Raw genomic sequence first — 20,505 nt, 5'->3', positions numbered from 1 at the left:
CTCAAACACCACACCAGTATTCAATCGATTCAACCAAGTTGGTGTTCCACCCTTCTGTTGATAGATAGTACTTATGATACGAAACTTGTATGGGTACTCTGATCGATTTATTGTTCTAGGATTATTCTTTTTCCCTTTCTTGTTAGTTTCAACTTCTTATTTTCTTTTTATCGTTCTTTTCTCCGATCCGTGGTTTCCAAACTCAGAACTCCCTACACAGACACCACAAGGACATGGTTCCTAGACGAACCTAATGATTCGAGAGTCCCCACGAAATAGTGAACCATTGAACCCAATTGATTGGGCCCTAATAGTCGAAAGAACTTACTCCATAGTATGAACTCCACTCTGGTCTTTTATAAAACACTCATTCTCTTTTCATTTGATTCAAAAGGAAAAGCATACAAATAAGTAAGGAGATGATGTAGTAATGACATTCAGACTAGCCAACACAGCCCTAATCAACAAAAAGTTTAAAAGACAGAATTGAAAAAGGTTCAAACTAACATGGAAGCATGTTCTATTTCATACAAGATCTTTCTTATTTAAAGCATAGAAAAAGATGGACCAAAGAAGGAACTCCACCACCTTTTACTCATGTGGATGCCCATGCTCTCCTCCTTGCTTGTCCTCTTTGTGTCCTCTTGCATTTCCTTGCACCCGTGCCAATCTTGCTTGCTTCCAATCCTTAAGTGCCTTCCTCACTGATTCATGACTCTCTTCTTCAAACGGTATGGACCGTAGCTTTAATGCCCTCATGACACTCATGGGACCGAAATCAACAGTCTTTCCTCTCACAAAGCTTGTATATGACTCATCTGCCTTATCATATCGGACCGCATTTGCATAAAATTCTCTTACAAGATTTGCATTCACCTTAATGATCGGATCAGTGAGGAGCTCCCATCTTCTCTTTTCTACCTCCTTTGTGATTTCGGGACACTCAGTTTTTCTAACTTGAAACCCCAGCTCATAAATGATCTCCTTATCCACCATCCACCCATATTGCAATGCATGGTGCAAGCTTCTAAATCTCTTTTCATCATACGGGTGTTGCTCCATAGGTTCTTTTTCTTTCTTTCTTTTAGAGCTCGAAGATGCCATGAATGAGAGTTAATGTGTGAAGGGATTAGAAGGTACGGATAAATGAGGAATTTGGTTGGTTAGGACGAGGTGTGATGAAGGAATTTTGGATGCCGGAAGTGTGAAGTTTGGAGAGTGGGAATTTGAGTGTGAGGGGTAAGAACGCACTAGGACTCACTTATATAGGGAGATGATGAAGGGATGAAAGGTATGGATTAATGTGGTGGTTGTTGGATGGACAGATGGGGTTTTGCAGATCATGAGCACAAGGATCCTCATCTTTATGAGGGCTATTGGGTCGGTCTTCAAGGGTCTCCTTTCTTCAATGTTGCATGGCAACATTTTCCAATGCATTCCCCTTTGGGGCACGTGTGTTGTATCCTCCTTTTGTGGTGTCCAAACCTTCTTCATTTAATTGACCAATCAATCCTCTTCAATGCTCCTTTCTTTTTCCCTATAAAAATAAAATAAAAAAATCAATATCATAAACAAAGATTTAAACTTTACGGCTAGAATAATAAAGAAAAAGAATTAGATTGTTTATTCATGAACACCAACTAACTAACTAACTGTGTATCCTTATATGCATATTCGTGGCACCTTGGGTGACTGATAAACCTATATTTCATGAGTTCTTTTGTGCTTAATTAGAGTGATTTATTCAACTCTTCACCTACTTATTCACATTAATTGCATGGTTTTACTTTCCCTTCCTTATTATGTCATGTTGTGAAAAACATGTTTCCTAAGCTTTAAAAATTAATTATTTTAATTACCTTTATTTCCATTCGATGCCGTGATTAGTGTGTTGAGTAGTTTCAGATTTTCTAAGGCAGAATGACTTAAAGGATGAAAAAAGGGAACATACTAAAATGGAAGGAGAAAGCAAAACGGAGCTTTAAAGAAATTGGTATCCACGCGATCGCATGGATGACGCGATCGCGTGCCAAGCACGAATTAGCAGCGACGCGACTGCATGACTGACGCGACCGCGCGCCTTAAGCAGAACGCATATGATGCGGTTGCATGACTGACGCGACCGCGTGGCAAGAAAAAGCTCCGAATGACGCGACCGTGTGACCCACGCGGACGCGTGACAGAGGCCACGCACCAGAAATTACAAAATACGCCCCCAGCGAATTCTGAAGCCCTTTTTGGCCCAGATCCAAGTACAGATAGCATAGACCAGAGGTTATAAAGTGTGGGAACTCATCATTTAAATTACTTGCTTCTGACCTTCTAAACCCTGATTACAACCTTTATAGCCAATAATAAGAACATACTTCCTCGCAGTTCCTTGAGAAGACGACCCAAGGTTTGAATACTCGGTTAACAATTTTTAAAGGGGTTTGTTACTTGTGACACCCAACACGTTTGTACGAAGGGATTTTTGCCGGTTTAGAAACTATATCTACAACGCAACCATTTTTATGAATTTCTTTACTGGTAGAAAACCCGACGTCAGTGATACCAAACTTAGTTTGGAGCATTGTGATGAAAAAGTCTTTGTTCAAAGCTCCAAGACTAGCATGCTTTGAGTTGCATTCATGCTTTCTTGGTATGCTTTGAACACCAAACTTGTTCTTCACTATATACTGCATAACAAGGATTTCACCAAGTGTTAGTCCCGTTTGGGTTGGAATTCATAAAAATTGACTTATTAACTATTTTTTAAAAGCATATAAAACATGGGTTGCCTCCCATGAAGCGCTTCTTTAGAGTCACTAGCTTGACGTTTCGCCTTCATCAGGGAGGTCGATAGTGCTTCAAGTCTTCTCCTCTGGCAGTAGACCTATATCCAGTAGTGGTATCAATGATCTCTACATGTTCCAAGGAGAGAACTCTGTTGATAGTGAAGGCCTTAGGTAACTGAGATGGTACAGTGGGGAGATCAGGGGGGATATCTGGGAAGTAAGCTGAGATCACTTTATCCCCTGGAGAGAAGTCCTCGGTGGGGATCTTCTTGTTCCTCCACCTCCTTGGTACCTTCTTCTTTGTTCCTTGTGATGTTGTCTTACTCTTTGTGACCTCCTCCTCTAAGGAAATGTGGTTACTGGTCTCATATTTTTCTGGTGGTTTAGGTTCCTCCTGATTTTCTTTGAGCTGTGGCAGTTGCTGTTTGCCTTGTTCATCAATCAAGGGAGTTCCCAGATGTGCTGGTTGTGTTTCAGTGCTTGTTTCTTCATTCAGTATCTCACTGTGATCCTTCCTTGGTTCCTTGTTCTCTTGATCTGTTTCTTGTGAGAGTTTGAAGACAGTGAAGGTGAGCTGTTCATCATGGATCCTCAAGATTAGCTCCCCTCGCTCCACATCTATGAGTGCTCTGGCTGTAGCTAGGAATGGTCTTCCCAATATGATTGGGTGAGCGTGACTCTCTTCCATGTCCAATATGACAAAGTCTGTTGGGAGGAAGTATTTCCCAACCTTTACCAACACATTTTCCACCACTCCTATTACTTATTTTTGAGTTTTGTCAGCCAGCCTAATGACTACATCTGTGGGCATTATCTCATTGATCTGCAGCCTCTTCACAAGGGACAAGGGCATTAAGTTGATACTTGCTCCCAAATCGCAGAGTGCTCTATCAAACATTGTTTCTCCTATGGCACAGGGTATATGAAAACTCCCTGGGTCCTTTCTTTTTGTAGGCAACTTTGGTTGAATAAGGGCGCTGCACTCCTTGTTCATCACTATAGTTTGGCCTCCCTTGAGTGAACTTTTCCTGGGAAGCAGTTCCTTCATATACTTGATGTATGCAGGCATTTATTGGATGGTCTTGATGAATGGTATGTTTACATGCAGAGATACAAACAAGTCAAACAATCTTGAGTATATTCTCTTCTCCACAGCACCATTGAGTAGTTGAGGAAAGGGTGCATAGAGTCTCAGCAGCTCCTGTTGTGAGATTTTTGGTTCTTGGTGATCTTTTTCCTTCTCCTCTGCTGAGGTATCTCCAGGTTGTTTTGACGGCTTGTTTGGCTTGTCCTCAGTCTCCTTATCACTTATAGTGACCATCTTGCAATCTTCCCATCTTACTTTCTTTGTTTCTCCTCTTGGATTTTTCTCTGTGTCACTTGGGAATCCATCTATAGGTTTGGGAATCTGCTCAGAGAGATACCCTACTTGAGATTCCAACCTCTTGATGGTGTCTCCCTGGTTCTTAAAATTTGCTCGCACTTCCTCCTTGAACGCCTTGTTGTCTTGAATCTCTTTGCCTATGCCTTCAAGTAGATTCTCAATCCTTGAGAGTCTGTCATCAAATGATGGTCGATTGGGATTAGAGGTGGAGGGATGAGAAATGTTATTTTGGTTTTGATATGGATGTGGAGAGGTGTTGTTATGGTGGTGTTGATATGTTCTCTGTGTGAATTGTTGGTGAGCTGCATTGTTGTTGGGGTTGTGACGTCTCTGATCTTGGCCTTGATCTTGTTGATTCCCCCACCCAAAGTTTGGGTGATTCCTCCAACCAGGGTTGTAGGTCTTGGAGTATGGATCATGGTTTTGCCTAGGTGAATTCCCAATGTAGTTGGCTTGCTCCTGACTACCCTCTGCTTCTTCATTCACTCCTTCTTAGGTTGCTGATGAAGTGGTGATTGCTGCTACTTGGTTCCTCTCCATCTTCTTGGTGAGGTCAGCCAGCTGCTTGGTAATGAGCTTATTTTGGGCCAGCAGAGCATCTACATTGTTTAGCTCCATCACTCCTCTAGTGTTCCCTCTTTCAGAAGCATAGAAATAGTCATTTTCTGCTACAGTTTCAATGACATCTATGGCCTCTTCAATGGTCTTCTTCTTGTTCAGAGATCCCCCGGATGAGTGGTCTACTGCTTTCTTTGATTCATAAGAAAGGCCTTCATAGAAAATGTGTAGCTGCACCCATTCATTGAACATATCTGGTGGACACCTCCTTGTTAGGTCCTTAAACCTCTCCCATGCTTCATATAGAGTCTCACCATCTTGTTGCCTGAAAATTTGGACCTCAGCTCTCAGCCTGTTGATTCTTTGGGGAGGATAGAATCTGGCTAAAAATTTGTTCACCACATCTTCCCAAGTTGTCAAACTCTCCTTCGGGAAAGACTCCAGCCACTTAGCTGCCTTATCCTTGAGTGAAAATGGAAATAAGAGCAGTCTATAGGCGTCAGGATGAACACCATTAGACTTCACCGTGTCACATATCCTCAAGAAGGTGGTTAGATGTTGATTGGGGTCTTCTTGGACTCCTCCTCCGAACGAACAGTTGTTCTGAACAAGGGTGATGAGCTGCGGTTTTAGTTCAAAATTATTGGCATGGATGGTCGGATTTTGAATGCTACTTCCATAGTTTCCTGGGTTTGGATTGATGTAAGAGCCTAAAACTCTTCTCTCCTTCCCAGCATGATTTGCTAGACCTTCTCTGCCATGGTTGTGAGCCTCTTCTTCATGATGGTTTTCCATGTTTTCTTCCATGTTTGGTTCAAAGTATTCCTCCTCTTCCTCGGCACCCACTACTCATTTTTCTCTTGCTTCCCTCCTTAATCTAAGGAAGGTCCTCTCAGGTTCTGAATTAAAGGAAGTTGAAGCCCCGCTTCTTCTCCCTGTCATACAACCAACAAAGCACAAGCAAGGAAAATAGATGCAGGAAGTATTTCTGTTAGAATTACTGTTAGTGTGAGTGATGCAATATATCAAACAGTTAGTGGGTCAGTGAACTGAATTGTAAATAACTAAAAAAAACGAAAAAGTAGGGGGAGGGGAAGAAATTAACTAAAACTGAAAGTAAATTACTCAAATAGAAAATTAAATCAAACAAACTAAAAATGCTCAATCTAGTTATCCTCCAATTTAATCATCGTTGATTCAAAATCAATCCCCGGCAATGGCGCCATAAACTTGATAGGCGAAAAACTTTTCTCGCAACAAATTTCCTTCGGCAAGTGTACCGAATTCGTCGTCAAGTAAAAACTCACAATAGAGTGAGGTCGAATCCCACAGAGATTGATTGATCAAGCAACTTTAATTAAAGAATGTTCTAGTTGAGCGAACCAGAATTTGAGTTGGAAATTGCAGAAAATTAAATGGGGGAAAGTAAATAGTGGAAACAGTAAATGCTGGAAATAAAGAGCTGAATGTAAATGGCAGAAAGTAAATTACAGAATCTTAAATGGGGATGGGGCAATTACTCATAAAAGTAAATGGCAGAAATTAAAGAGAATGGGTAAGATCAGAAATGGGGAGTTCATTGGGCTCAGGAGATGTTGCATTCTCCGGATCAAGTTCATTTTCATCTCTTCCTCAATCAATGCATTCATTGATCTCCTTGGCAATCTTAAGTGATCGAATTACAATTCCTTGTAATTCAATCTCTCAAATCTTGATCAATAGCCAATTCTTTGGTCAATTGCTCATGAGAAGAGATGAAGTATGGTCACTGATTATACCACATGCATTTCCCAAATCAAGTGTTGGAAGGATTATAGTCACATATCCATCCACACCCAATTTGGTCCAGCATGAGAAAGCATTTCTAGCATGATTTCTTCATTCCTCTTTCAAGGTTCAGAAGAGATCCAAGTATGAACAGCTTCTTTTCCAAGATAACTACCCAATTGGATGAAGATCGAAAGCCTTCTAGTAAAATCAAGAGAAAAGATAGAAGAAGGAGAATGAAAACTAAAATTGATCCATCAAATTACAACAGAGCTCCCTAACCCAATGAAAGGGGTTTAGTTGTTCATAGCTCTGGAAAATGAAAACAAAGATGGAGAATACATGCTGAAAGTAAACTAGAAGTGCAGAGAAAGTAAAATACAGAGAGTAATTCTAGGCCCAAGGCTCCTTAAAGTTTCCAGCCCCCTAAACTAATTCAAAGCTACTCCTATGTATACTACTCTTCTGATCTTCTAGTTGGCTCTTCAAGTCTTGGGTATGGGCCTTTGGATCCTGAGTTTGAAGCAGTTATCTTCATCATTGGGCTTAGCTTTGCTTGCAGAGAGAAAGTGTGAAGTAGGCAGGGACTTTTAGCTCAAGACGTTAGTGGTGTTAACGTTAAGTGAAAGTGTGGGTTCGAGAACGTTAGTGACAATCACTTTTTTCACTAACGTTGCTCACCCAAGTATGAGCCACGTTAACCTCAACGTTAGTGGCACAAACGTTGCCACTAACGTTGCCTCTTGGTCCTTCGCACACGTTATTGGGACTTACCTTTCCCAATAACGTCGATAAGCCTCCCTCTTCCCTACGTTAGAATCCACGTTAACTTAGTTAACGTGGCTCTTAACGTAAGCTTGCCAATCCTTCGAGAATGTTAGTGACACTTACCTTTGTCACTAACGTTCCAGTGTGTCCCTCTTTCTCACGTTAGAGTCCACGTTACTAAGTTAACGTGGCTTCTAACGTAGTCATGCTAGCCATCTCGAACGTTAGTGACAAAGGTGAGTGTCACTAACGTTGGCTCATTACCTCTTTATCCACGTTAGCTTCCACGTTAACTAAGTTAAGCTTATTTTCTAAGAAAATGCATGAAACTACCCTAAAAACAGTAAAAAAAAGGTCAGTGAAATTGGCCAAAATGCCCTGGCATCAAATATCAGAGGCTAGATTTTGAAGAAAGGCAAAAAGGTTTGTGCCAAATCAAAACAAAGAAAAGAAGGCTACAAACCATAGCTACTCTCTTGGTTAAAGCACAAAAAAAAGTTTTTTTCTTCATTTGTGATTCACCGAGGATCAAAGAAGAAAACTTCAAGCTCTCATGCATGGAAGAGGTAACCATGGAGAACATGAAGACTTCAAGAGTCAGAACCACATCAACGTCCAGAATCAATTCTTGGAGCCGAAGTTAAGCTTAATTGCTAAGATTGAAGAAGATGGATGAAAACGGATGAGAGAGGTGCATGCAAATAGATTTGTTTTCTCTCTCTCTCTCTCTCTCTCTCTCTCTCTCTCCTCTATTCAAGTTGCTACTACTCTAAGGTTGGAGAAGAATTTACTGGGTTTGTTGAATTGGTTTCAACCTTGGAAACTTCATCCTTCTATATTAAGGGTGAACGGCCAAGGGTTGAGATCAAAGACAGCAAGTGAAAAAACGTAGAGTTCTCATAGCTACCCTAAAGCTGTCTGAGTTCTTCTCCTTCAATGAAGTACATTTAGTTTCTTTTTCTTAGTTTTGTCTGTCTGAGTCTCATGATAAAAGACAAACATGGTGAGTTTTGTAAGAAAAAGCCAACGAGAGGTAAAAGGCAGTGAGCAAAATTAGAGAAAAAGCCATAGATGTCTCAGAGTTTCTTTGTACATCTTTTTGTTGTGTGTCATGATCCTGTGGGGATTTCCTTGCAAGTTGGGTTAGCACTTTGCAGTTGAAAGCTAGGTTTTGAGTCCTAGTCAAATTTAGATTGGGTTTAGAATATGGATTTGTCCCATATAATATTGGGTAGATGCTAGGGAAACATTTGTGTTTGTAATCTTGAAAAAGATAGTGAAATTCCATCATTGTTGTGATGGAGACTGGATGTAAGCTACATTGCACCTTGTAGCTGAACCAAGATATATCTGGGTGTTATTTCTTCTTTCTTTCTTCTTTTCTATTTCTGTAACTCAGGAGACAAAAATGAAAATGTCTCTCAGTTGACCACGAGACAAAAGTGTAAATATCTCCTAAGTTTTCTTGAGAAAGAAAAAAGAAATATTCAGCAGAAATGGTAGCTAAGATTCAACCCCCTTCTCTTAGCCACTGATTACCATCAAGATTAAAATACAAGTAGATCACGTGTGAAAGGATATGATTACATCAATGAACTCAAGATATATAAATAGAACTTGTGAAAAGAGAGATAGAATCTTCAAAAACAAAAATATAGAAAAAATATTATGGGATCCAGTATGCAAACCATGCAGTGGCTTTCAAAACAAAAAAAAAAAGGAGAGAAGATCAAAAACAAAAGAATAATAGGGCTCTAAGCACCAATAACTAGAGTTTAGTTATGTTTTTGTGATGCTATTGTGTCAAGAAGAGACTTGGTAAGTAAATTCGAAGGGTGCCTCATTACCCGATAACTTGAGCTAATTGGCTCGGAATTAACGGTTGAAAATCTATATTAAGAGTTGCTTTGAGATAAAGTATTTACAGTCTAAAGAGACTCTGGGCACCTATGTTTGGATATATGAAAAGATTTTCCTGGTTATGTGCTTGTGGTGTTGATTGTATCAAGGAGAGACTTGGGTGATTAAATTCAATGGGTGCTTTATTACTTGATAACTTGAGCCAACTGATTTGGGATTATCGATTGAAAACCTATATAAAGAGCTGCCTTGAGATAAAACACTTAGAGTAAAAAATTTCAATTATCCTCCCAATTAATAAAATTGTTAAATCTTTTCGAAAAGTAAGTTGCTTTCAAGGACATAAAAGTATAAAAAGATTTCCATAATATGATCCGAATTAGAGTTTTTGAATATTCATAACTATATGTATGCAAGATTCATCAAGATAGTAAAAGTCCACATGTGAACATAGACATTATCTTAAACCCCACTTTTATTTTAAAAATCCGAATGGATTTGAATTAATAAACTCTTTAATTCTTATCACTAAGATAACCTTTATTTATTCTTCTTTTGCTTGAGGGCAACCGAAGTTTTAAATTTGGTGTTGTGATACTTTGGCATCTTTAGTGATTTTTACATATCCTTTTAAGTAGTTTTCTTATATTTAATTTAAAGTTTTTATGTTTTAAATAAAATTTTCATAGCTAATCATATATTTGGAGTTATTTTAGAATTATGGTGTATCTAGGATTATTTTTTGAAAAAATCAAGAGAAGAGAAACAAACATGGAAAATAGGTGGCAAACACCCATGATTTATCAAAACGAGCGCCCAGCACTCAGCGCTAGAAAGAGGGTGCCCAGTGCCTTTGACAAAGGCATGAGGCTGGCGCCCAACTTGAGAAGTTGGCACCTAGCACCAAAAATTCCATTAAGATGGGTGCTGCGCCCAACTTTGAAGACCGTTCCACCTCCCAGGGGTCCAAAATGCATTAGCGTCTAGCGCCAAATGCCCAAGTCCAGTGCCAACACTCTATGTTCAGTGCCAGGCCTAGTATCCCCTTCCAGGAAGTTTTAATTCGGCCCAGACTCTCCAGATTTAAATGATTAGTTATTATTAGCTTCTTCTAGAAAGATAAGAGTTAATTTAGTTCAATTAAAATTGTTGTTATTTTATTCTTTGAGAAGATAAGATTAATTTTAGTTTAAGATTTAAAAGTTAGGTTAGGAATTAGGATATAGATAAGCGAGCGATGGTTCACATGGGGGGATCCAACATCTCGCATTCATTAGTTTTAGTTCATTTTTTTGTTTATCATGAGTCACTAATCCTCCTTTGTTAGGGTTAGCTCTGTTTGATTTTCATGGATTGGTAATTTGATTATTTATTTTAGTTTGATTAATGCATTGATACTTTTTTAAGAATTGAATTTCGTTCTTCATTTTAATGGTTAAAAGTATTGAAAAATATTCTAATTCTATTTTGGATCTCTTTATTCTCTTGGAAAAGTTAATATCAGGATTAGCTTGAAATTCTTTCTCATAATTTTTTAAACTGACTAGGGATAGCTTTTGAAAGGTTGTGCGACATTAAATCGGAATTGTACTTAACCTCTTTTTCTTAATTAATTGACTAAGGAATTGGTGATTAAATAAGATAAAGAGAAATTGAATTGTCAAGGAATTAGAGTTTGATTATATATGATTTGTCGTGAAATTATCTTGCATGAATCAAAGTAAATAAACATGAACGTTACCTTTTCTAGAAATTAAGCATCCCAAAAATCTTAACATCTCAATCTTTTGTTTATTTCTCTAAATTCATAAGCATCTATTCACACCATACTTTATTGTTATCATTTCAAGATTCACATCCTTCTTCCTGCAAAGGTTTGATTGATTTAATTAGAAGATTTGATTAGAAGTTGCTTGCTCAATCCTTTAATACTCATGGGAATGATATTCACTCATTGTGGTATTACTTGAAGTGATTTGGTATACTTGCCAAGATTAGTGCCATCAAGATTCGGCCTATCATCAAATGACCCTATGATCAGAGCAGGATCGTCAGAAGAAGCCCCAAATGAACAAGACCCCTTGTAGCAAAAGAGGGGCTTTCTATAAAGAAGTGTCAAAACGGTATGTAAAGGAGATGAAGATTTTACTGGAACAGAAGCACTTGTACTAAGACTTGAAGACTAGATACAGCATGAAGAAAGAGGAGCAAACAACAGGACCTAAGATAACATGGTGACAGGGAAAGACCTAGCTAGAAGATGATCCTTTGAGTTCTAATGAAGATGCCACGACAGTGACGAGGAAACTATACCTGAAATAGAGAAATCAGATGAAGGAATGGAAGAACCCAAAAGGAAAAATAACAAGCCAGAGATAACGGTAGAAGACATGGGAGGTAGGCTCTTCAACATTGTTATTAATGAGGAAGCTAAAAAAGAACTATGGAAGCCTTGGTGGAGATCCCTCATAGTCAAGCTAGTGGGGAAGAAATAAGCTAGACAACCATAAAAGAAGAATAGAAAATATGTGGGGAAGATTAGGAAAACTTGATGTTATTGACTTGAAAATGACTTTTTTCTTGTGAAATTCTATCCTCAAGAAGATTTGGATGATGCCCTTTTGGATGGACCATAGAAAATTTATGATCACTACTTGACACTAAGATTGTGGGAGCCAAATTTCAATTCCTTACCACCATGGATGATATTATCACAGCTTGGATTCGCTTATCCGACTTACCTATAGAACTATATAATGATAAAATTCTAAGAAAAATTGGTGACCAAATTGAAAAAACTTCCAAGATTGAATACAACACCTTTCATTTATGTAGAGAAAAAATTGAGACTCTGCATCGAGGTTAATCTAACCAAATCACTATTGAGAGGATATATGGTGAATGGAAATGTCTACCAGGCAAAATACAAAGCCATTTGCAAATATGCTTCATGGTGGCATGATGAGCGGATAATTTATATGCTTTTTGACATTGTTTTTAGTATGTTTTTAGTAGGATCTAGTTACTTTTAGGGATGTTTTCATAAGTTTTTATGTTAAATTCACATTTCTGGACGTTACTATGAGTTTGTGTGTTTTTCTGTGATTTCAGGTATTTTCTGGCTGAAATTGAGGGACTTGAGCAAAAATCAGATTCAGAGGTTGAAAAAGGACTGCTGATGCTGTTGGATTCTGACCTCCCTGCACTCAAAGTGGATTTTCTGGAGCTAAAAAACTCGAAATGGCGCGCTTTTAATTGCGTTGGAAAGTAGACATCCAGGGCTTTCCAGCAATGTATAATCGTCCATACTTTGGCCAAGAATTGATGACGTAAACTGGCGTTCAACACCAGCCTTCTGCCCAAATCTGATAAAGCCAGCCATGGAAAGGAGTAAGACAGATTGGATGAAGATAGCAGGAAAGCAGAGGTTCAGAGGAACGAAAAGCATCTCCATTCGCTTATCTGAAATTCCTACCAATGATTTACATAAGTATCTCTATCCCTATTTTGTTATATTAAATTCGAAAACACCATTATCACTTTATATCTGCCTAACTGAGATTTACAAGGTGACCATAGCTTGCTTTATACCAACAATCTCCGTGGGATTCGACCCTTACTCACGTAAGGTATTACTTGGACGACCCAGTGCACTTGCTGGTTAGTTGTATCGAAGTTGTGACAATTATGAATTAAGATCAGAGCACCAAGCTTTGGAGCCATTACCAGGATTTGTTCGAGCCTGGAGATCACAATTTCGTGCACCAAGTTTTTGGCGCCGTTGCCGGGGATTGTTTGAGTTCTCGGCAAGCTTTTGGTCCGGTAACATCAGTGCCAGATTCCCTTTTGATCCGGCAACAGCACCAAGTTTTTGGCACCATTGCCGGGGATTGTTTGAGTTTGGACAACTGACGGTTCATCTTGTTGCTCAGATTGGGTAACTTTCTTTTTGTTTTCTTTTCAAAAAATTTTTCAAAAATATTTTCAAAAAAAAAAAAAATTTCTCTTGTTTTCGAAAAAAATAAAAATATTTTCAAAAATTTATTCAAAATTTTTAAGAATGAATTCTAGTGTTTCATGAAGCATGTGAAGCCTGGCTGGCTGTAAAGCCATGTCTAGATTCTTTTGGACTGAGGCTTGCAATTTGTTATCAAAGAGCAATATACTCTCGTGTTAAAGGTTAAAGCTTGGCTGGCCATTGGCCATGTCTAGTGTTTTGGACTGGAGCTTTCATTGAAAGCTTGGCTGGCTAATGAGCCATGTCTAATTCCTGGACTGAAGCTTTAGACTAACATGGCAAGATTCCTGGAATTCATATTAAAAATTTTGGAATCCTTATTTTTTCTTTCTCATGCATTGCATAGTTTTCATGTTTTTCATAAAAATTTCAAAAATCAAAAAAATATCTTTCCCTTTTTTCTCTCATCAAATTCGAAAATTTGGATTGACTTTTTCAAAAATTTTTAAAATCAAATTGTTTCTCATGAGTCAAATCAAATTTTCAATTTGAAAATCTTATCTTTTTCAAAAATCAAATCTTTTTCAAAATTCTTAGTTATTTTCGAAAATTCCAAAAATATTTTTCAAAAATATTTTTCTTATTTTTATATCAAATTTTCGAAAATAACATAATCAATTAATGTTTTGATTCAAAAAAATTTGAAGTTTGTTATTTGCTTGTTAAGAAAGATTCAAACTTTAAGTTCTAGAATCATATCTTGTGATTTCTTATGAATCAAGTCATTAATTGAGATTTTAAAAATCAAATCTTTTTCGAAAACTAATTTCTATCATATCTTTTCAAAAATATCTTCTTATCTTATCTTTTTCAAAAATATCTTTTCAAAATATCTTTTCTAACTTCCTAACTTCTTATCTTTTCAAAATTTGTTTCAACTAACTAACTAACTTTTTGTTTGTTTCTTAACTTTTTCAAAACCACCTAACTAACTCTCTCTCTCTCAATTTTCGAAAATATCTCCCCCTTTTTCAAAAATTTCTTTTTAATTAACTAATTATTTTTATTTTTATTTCAAAAATTTTCGAAAAAAATACTAAACATTTTTCAAAAACCATTTTCAAAAATCACTAACTCTTTTTCAAAATAATTTTCGAAAATTATCACTCCCCCATCTCATTCTATTTATTCATTCATCTCATCTCACCTCTCTTCCATCCTCACAGTTGTGTTTCTTCCATTATAATACATTCTTTGTCTCCCCCTCTTCTTCCACTCACACAGGGATCCCTATACTGTGGTATAAAGGATCTCCATCATTATTATTATTTTTCTGTGCCCTCTTCTTTGTCATATGAGCAGGAGCAAGGATAAGAACATTCTTGTGGAAGCAGATCCAGAACCTGAAAGGACTCTGAAGAGAAAATTAAGAGAAGCTAAATTACAACAATCCAGAGACAACTTGATTGAAAATTTCGAACAAGTAAAGGAGATGGCAGCCGAATCCAACAACAATGCAAGGAGAATGCTTGGTGACTTCACTGCACCTAATTCCAATTTACATGGAAGAAGCAACGAATTTCCACACTTCGTACAACTGAACCAGCAAGTGCACTGGGTCGTCCAAGTAATACCTGAGCGACTTCAGCGTCAATCCCACGAGGATTGTGGTTTGAAGCAAGATATGGATATCTTGTAGATCTTAATCAGGCAGATAGAAGAAGTAGGTATGTTGTTTAAAGCGCATAAAATTGGAATAAGATGGAATTACAATGTTTGATTATAACCAGTGATAAGAAGATGGTTAAGGCTTGGAGATGCTTTGTTCTTCTAGATAACTCTGGTTTTACTGTCTTCTTCAACTGTGAATGATTTCTTCTATGGTAGGCTGTATGTGATCAACGCCGGTTGAGAGGTCGCCAATGCTCCTCTAGATTTGAACCCTAGGGTTAGTGTGGATCCATTCTGATTGAAGGTGAAGCTCCTGCAGTCCATTCTCCTTAATGATCCTACTCAAAATACCACAGACAAGGTCGAATCTTCCGAATCAGAGAATGCTGCACTTTTGGGTTCTAGCCTCTAATACAAAGATCCTAATCTCCCCATACCTCGACTGAACTGATGTCTCAAGAAGACCCCAACGAAGTCGTGGATTAGCCATCTAAGAGATGTATAATCAAGCCAGTGGTTAATCATTGTCCAATGAAAGACACACTCTGAACCCATGTAGAATGAGATAACCTTGTTCCAGTTCAATGCATTCATAATGATGAAGGACGAAGATACATCTTAGAATCGAGAATCAAACACGGATTGAAAAGAAACAGTAATACTTTTATTGATCCATAAAACTCAGCAAAGCTCCTCCCCTCAACCTAGGAGGTTTATAAACTCATATTAATGGAGAATACAATATGAAAAATGTGTAAAGTGTCTAAGTGCTCTGACTAGTGTAAAAATTCTCAAATAAATACTAGAATAATGAATAAGAATTACATAAGAAAGGTACAACCGTCTTTTAGTACTAAAATCCACTTTTGGGGCCCACTTGGTGAGTGTTTGGGCTGAGTTTTGATGAGATCCACATGCTAGGAGGCCTCTAGGGTGTTGAACAGTGGCTAGGAGGTCCTTTATGGGTGTTAGATACTGGTCTCTTCTCCTTTGGGTGCTGGACGCCAGAATAGGGCAGGAGGCTGGCGTTGGACGCCAGTTTTTGGCCTTCAATTCTGAAGCAAAGTATGAACTATTATACATTGCTGGAAAGTTCTGGATGTTAGCTTTCCATAACCGTTTAGAATGCTCTATTTGGATTTCTAGAGCTACAGAAAAGCTCTTTCGAATAGAAGAATGTCAGATCCGGACAGCATCTGCAGTGCTTTCTGTGTCTCTGAATCAGACTTTTGCTCCAGCTCCTCAATTTCAGCCATAAAATACATGAAATTGCATAAAAACACACAAACTCAAAGTAGAATCCAAAAATGTAAATTTTTCACTAAAACCTATGAAAACTAAATAAAACTTAAACAAAGCATACTAAAAACTATATGAAAATGATGGCAAAAAGCGTATAAAATTTTCACTCATCAGAGTACCAAACTTAAACTGTTGCTTGTCCCCAAGCAACTAAGAAAAAAAAAGTAGGATAAAATGAAGAGTAAGATACAATAAATCTCAAAGTTTCCAATGAAGCTTAGTTTCAATTAGATGAGCGGGACTTATTAGCTTTTTGCTTCTGAAGAGTTTTGGCATCTCACTATCCTTTGAAACTCAGAAGTGTTGGTCTCTTTAGGAACTTAGAATTCAGATGATATTATTGACTCTCCTAGTTCAGTTCTTTTTTATTCTTGAACACAGCTCTTTAGAGTCTTGGCCGTGACCCAAAGCACTTTGTTTTCTAGTATTACCATCGGATACATAAATACCACAGACACTTAACTAGGTGAATTCTTTCGGATTGTGATTCAGCTTTCCTAGAATTTCCAGATAGAGGTATCCAGAGTTCTTAAGCACACTCTTTTTGCTTTGGATCACGACTTTAACTGCTCAGTCTTAAGTTTTTCACTTGACACCTGATAAACCCCAATCTTGTGGTTTATCTTGTGCTTATTTGGGGGATTTTATCACCTTTTCCCACATTTATTCAATGAAATAGCATGGTTTTGTAATACTCCTTGTGATTGCGCTTAAGTGTAAAAACATGCCTTTTAGGCCCTTAAATTGGTGATTTTAATTCACTTTAATTCTATTCGATGCCTTGATGTGTTTGTTGAGTGATTTCAGGTTCATAAGGCAAGTATTGGATGGAAAAAATGAAGAGAAAAGCATGCAAAGTTGAGAATCCATGAAGAAATGAGCATTTGGAGAATTGAGGGCTACGCAAACGCGTTATCCACGCGTATGCGTGAATTGAAGATTTGCAAGCCACGCGCACTCGTCAAGCACGCGTACGAATGTGTAGGAGTTTTGGCCACCGACGCGCGCGCGTCAGGCACACGTACGCGTGACGCTTGGCACGTGACCCACTTAAAGTGAAATTGCTGGGGGCGATTTCTGAGTTTCCCAGGCACAAATCCAACTCGTTTCTGAGGGTATTTCATGCAGAATTGAAGATTGAGCAAAGGGGGAGCACTTAGTTGTAGCTTAGTATCATGTAGTTTAGTTTCTAGAGAGAGAAGCTCCCTCTTCTCTCTAGAATTAGGGTTCTTAGGATATTTCCATCTTAGATCTAGGTCCAATTTCATGTTTTCATCTTGTTTCCTTTACAATTTCTTGTTTCTACTACTTCATTCTTCTTAGTTTTCTTATTAATTATACTTTTATGTCTCTTTCATGTTTATGAATGCTCATGTTGGATTTGGTTTACATTTAATGCAATTTGATGTTTGATGTTTCTTTTATTGTTGATTTGAGTTGCTGATTTACTTTTCTTGCAATTGGTAGTTGTTAGATTTTATTATTCTTGCACATTTACCATGCTTTCCTTTTATGTCTTCTAAGTGTTTGACAAAATACTTGGTTGGATGTTAGAGTATATTTTGAGCATTCTTGGCTTGGAAAGAGAAATTAGGTGATCTTGAGTCATTAAGACCCAACTCCTGTTGGGGATCTAGAGTTGTTAGCTAGTATTATTTTCATTAACTCTAATCTCTTGCTAATTCGATTAGTGAGTTGATTAGGACATTTGGATTGAGATTAGCTAGTCTTATTAGACTTTCTTCGAGTGTGAAGATAATATGATACCTTCTTCCATTTGTTGTAGTTGACTAAATAAGATGAATTAATCATTGTATGACTAGGATAGAAAGCCTATATTCTCAATCCTTGCCATGAATGTCTCTCTCTTTATTACTTGCTTCCTTTAATTGCTTGCTTGATTTACTCTTCTTGTCATTTAAATTCTTGCCCATTTAATTTCTTGCCCTTTTTCCAATCAAACCCCTTGTCCTTTCATAGCCAATAATTGACCACTTCATTTCAATTCCTTGTGAGACGACCCGGAGTCTAAATACTTCGGTTAATTTTCATTGGGGTTTGTACTTGTGACAACCAATATTTTTGCATGTGAGGATTCTTTGTTGGTTTAGAACTATACTTGCAACAAGATTTTATTTGTGAAATTCTAAACCGTACAGGAAACCGATCATCAAAATGGCGCCGTTGCCGGGGAATTGCAATGGTGCTATGTTATTGGCTATTGTAAATATTGTGAATATGTTTGCCTTTTTTTCTTTCTTAGTTTTTGCTAGTTTTAGGATTTGGTTTTCTTTGTTTCTTGTTAGAATTTCTTTTTGTTTTCTATTGTCACCATGAATTCTCACCCCTTTGGCTGTGAGTTTGGTTCAAACAATGTTGTAGGAAATGGAAGCTTCAATGAGGATGTGCATCAAGGATTTGGAGATCAAAGGAGGGAGGAGCCCCAAGCTTATGGACAACCTTCTTGGCAACAACCTCCTTCCGAATCAAGTTTGACAAGAGTGCTTGGGATATGACTACTCTCCTCACGGAGATGTGCAAGGACCAATAGGCATTTTATTCCATCCGAGCCGTTCAAGCGCCACCCCAACATGACTACTCTTCGGATTCTTATGGGTACAATCCAAATCCTAATGCATACCAATCTAATGTGTGTGATGACCCTTATTGTGATTGTCAACCACAACCATCATTTGCCCCCCTCAACATAGCCCTCAACAACTATACTCACAAGCCTCCTACCACTATCCACCTCCATATGATTCTAACCTATATCCACCATACCAACCACCATATGAACCATATCTAGAGCCACCACCATTCCAACACCAATACTCCCAAGAACCACAAATTCCGTATACACCACCTCAAAAATCTCACCAATATGAACCACCTTCCAACTATAATACTTTCCCCTCAAACAATGAACCCTCTCTTCCACCACCACCTTCATCGGAAGTCCTAATGTGAGAGCAACAAGAACTCCTGGCTAGGTGTACGAATCATGAAGAAGCATTCAAGGAGTTGGAAGCCAAGATTGCTATCGTGGCGGAAGCCGTTAGCAATATAGTCTCATCCCGCCTAAGCCTATGCGATCAAGGTACTCTCATTGTTGAATGTGGAGAAGCACCCAAAGAGCTTAGCGAGGGAGTATACTTGAAGCTTCAAGGGGAAGAAGATGAGTTAAAGCAAGAAGTGCAACAAGGGGAGGAGGTAGAGATTATTGAACAAAAGGAAGTAGTGGTTGGGTATTTCGGATATGTTGAGTACATAGAGGAATCTCAAGTTGAAGAGCCTTCTTCCAAGGAGTTTGGAAGGGATGTTAAAGAGGAGAGTGATGTTAAGGAAGTGGATAGAGAGTTGAGGGAAATTGATCAAGAAGTAGATTCCATCATTAGTGATTTTTTGTCCACATTGATCAATCCCCTTGATGATCTTGTTGGGCCTTCTTCCATCGAACTAGAAAGCAATGTTGAGGAGGATGTGCAATCTCCAAGGCATATTGTGAGTGAAGAATTGGGAGAAGTATTCCAAGCAACAAGCCCTCCTATATATGATGATTCCGCATCAACCTATGATCCTTTTGAGCTTGATGAGTCCTTCCCCGCTATGCTTGGAATTGATGTTGAGGTAGACTTCTCCTATTTATGATTTGAGTGATAGGGAAGAGTTAGAAAAAATTGGTGAAGAAGAAAGTGAACTTGAGGAAGCTTGGCAAGAGGTAGAGCTTGAAGAACCTTGCCAAGTGGTGGACGCCTCTAGAAGAGGATGGACGGGAGTGGAGCGTGCTTTGTCAAGACCGTTGGGAGCTCCTCTACCTAGGTTGCCATCTAATCCTTCATTTGAGTGAGTAAAACTTCTAACTCTTAGCTTTATTATCCCACTTGAATTTGGTTTACTTGAAACGGAAGGCCAACTTAGTGCGCTTTGTGGAATTAAGCGTAAGAGGAGGATGTTTAGTGGTTGGCGTTGTAAGTCTAGGCTCACTATGGTTGGAAGCTCAAAATTGAGGAGCATGGATTGGTGTAGTGCTCAATTGAATGGTTCTAGGAGGATCGTTTGGTGCCTTCATGAGAATTCAGCTTCTCTACCACCCGGAGAGGATTACCATGATCAATTTAAAGACGGGTGTGAAAACAAAGTATGGGATCCCAGCTTACAAAAGGAGGATCAACTTTGGGAGCCCATGGGTTGTGAAGAACTCCATCAAAGCTTGGAGTTATTAACTTTGAATGATGAAGCACAATGGAAGTCCAATTATTGGTGGATGTTCAAGGATGGATTCAAGCACAAGCCACCTTGATTAGGAGCTTCACATAAGTCCAACTTAAGGACAATAAACAAAAGTGCTAGGTGGGAGACACCCCACCATGGTAAACTCTTTTCATTTTCTCTTTTGTAAATATTGGTAATTTAGGTTCAATTTCATGTTTTTTTTAGTTAGTTGAGTTTAATTGGGA

Source organism: Arachis ipaensis, chromosome B06, assembly GCF_000816755.2.
Source record: "Arachis ipaensis cultivar K30076 chromosome B06, Araip1.1, whole genome shotgun sequence".
Classification (NCBI taxonomy): domain Eukaryota; kingdom Viridiplantae; phylum Streptophyta; class Magnoliopsida; order Fabales; family Fabaceae; genus Arachis; species Arachis ipaensis.
Note: the sequence above shows the minus strand (reverse complement) of the source record.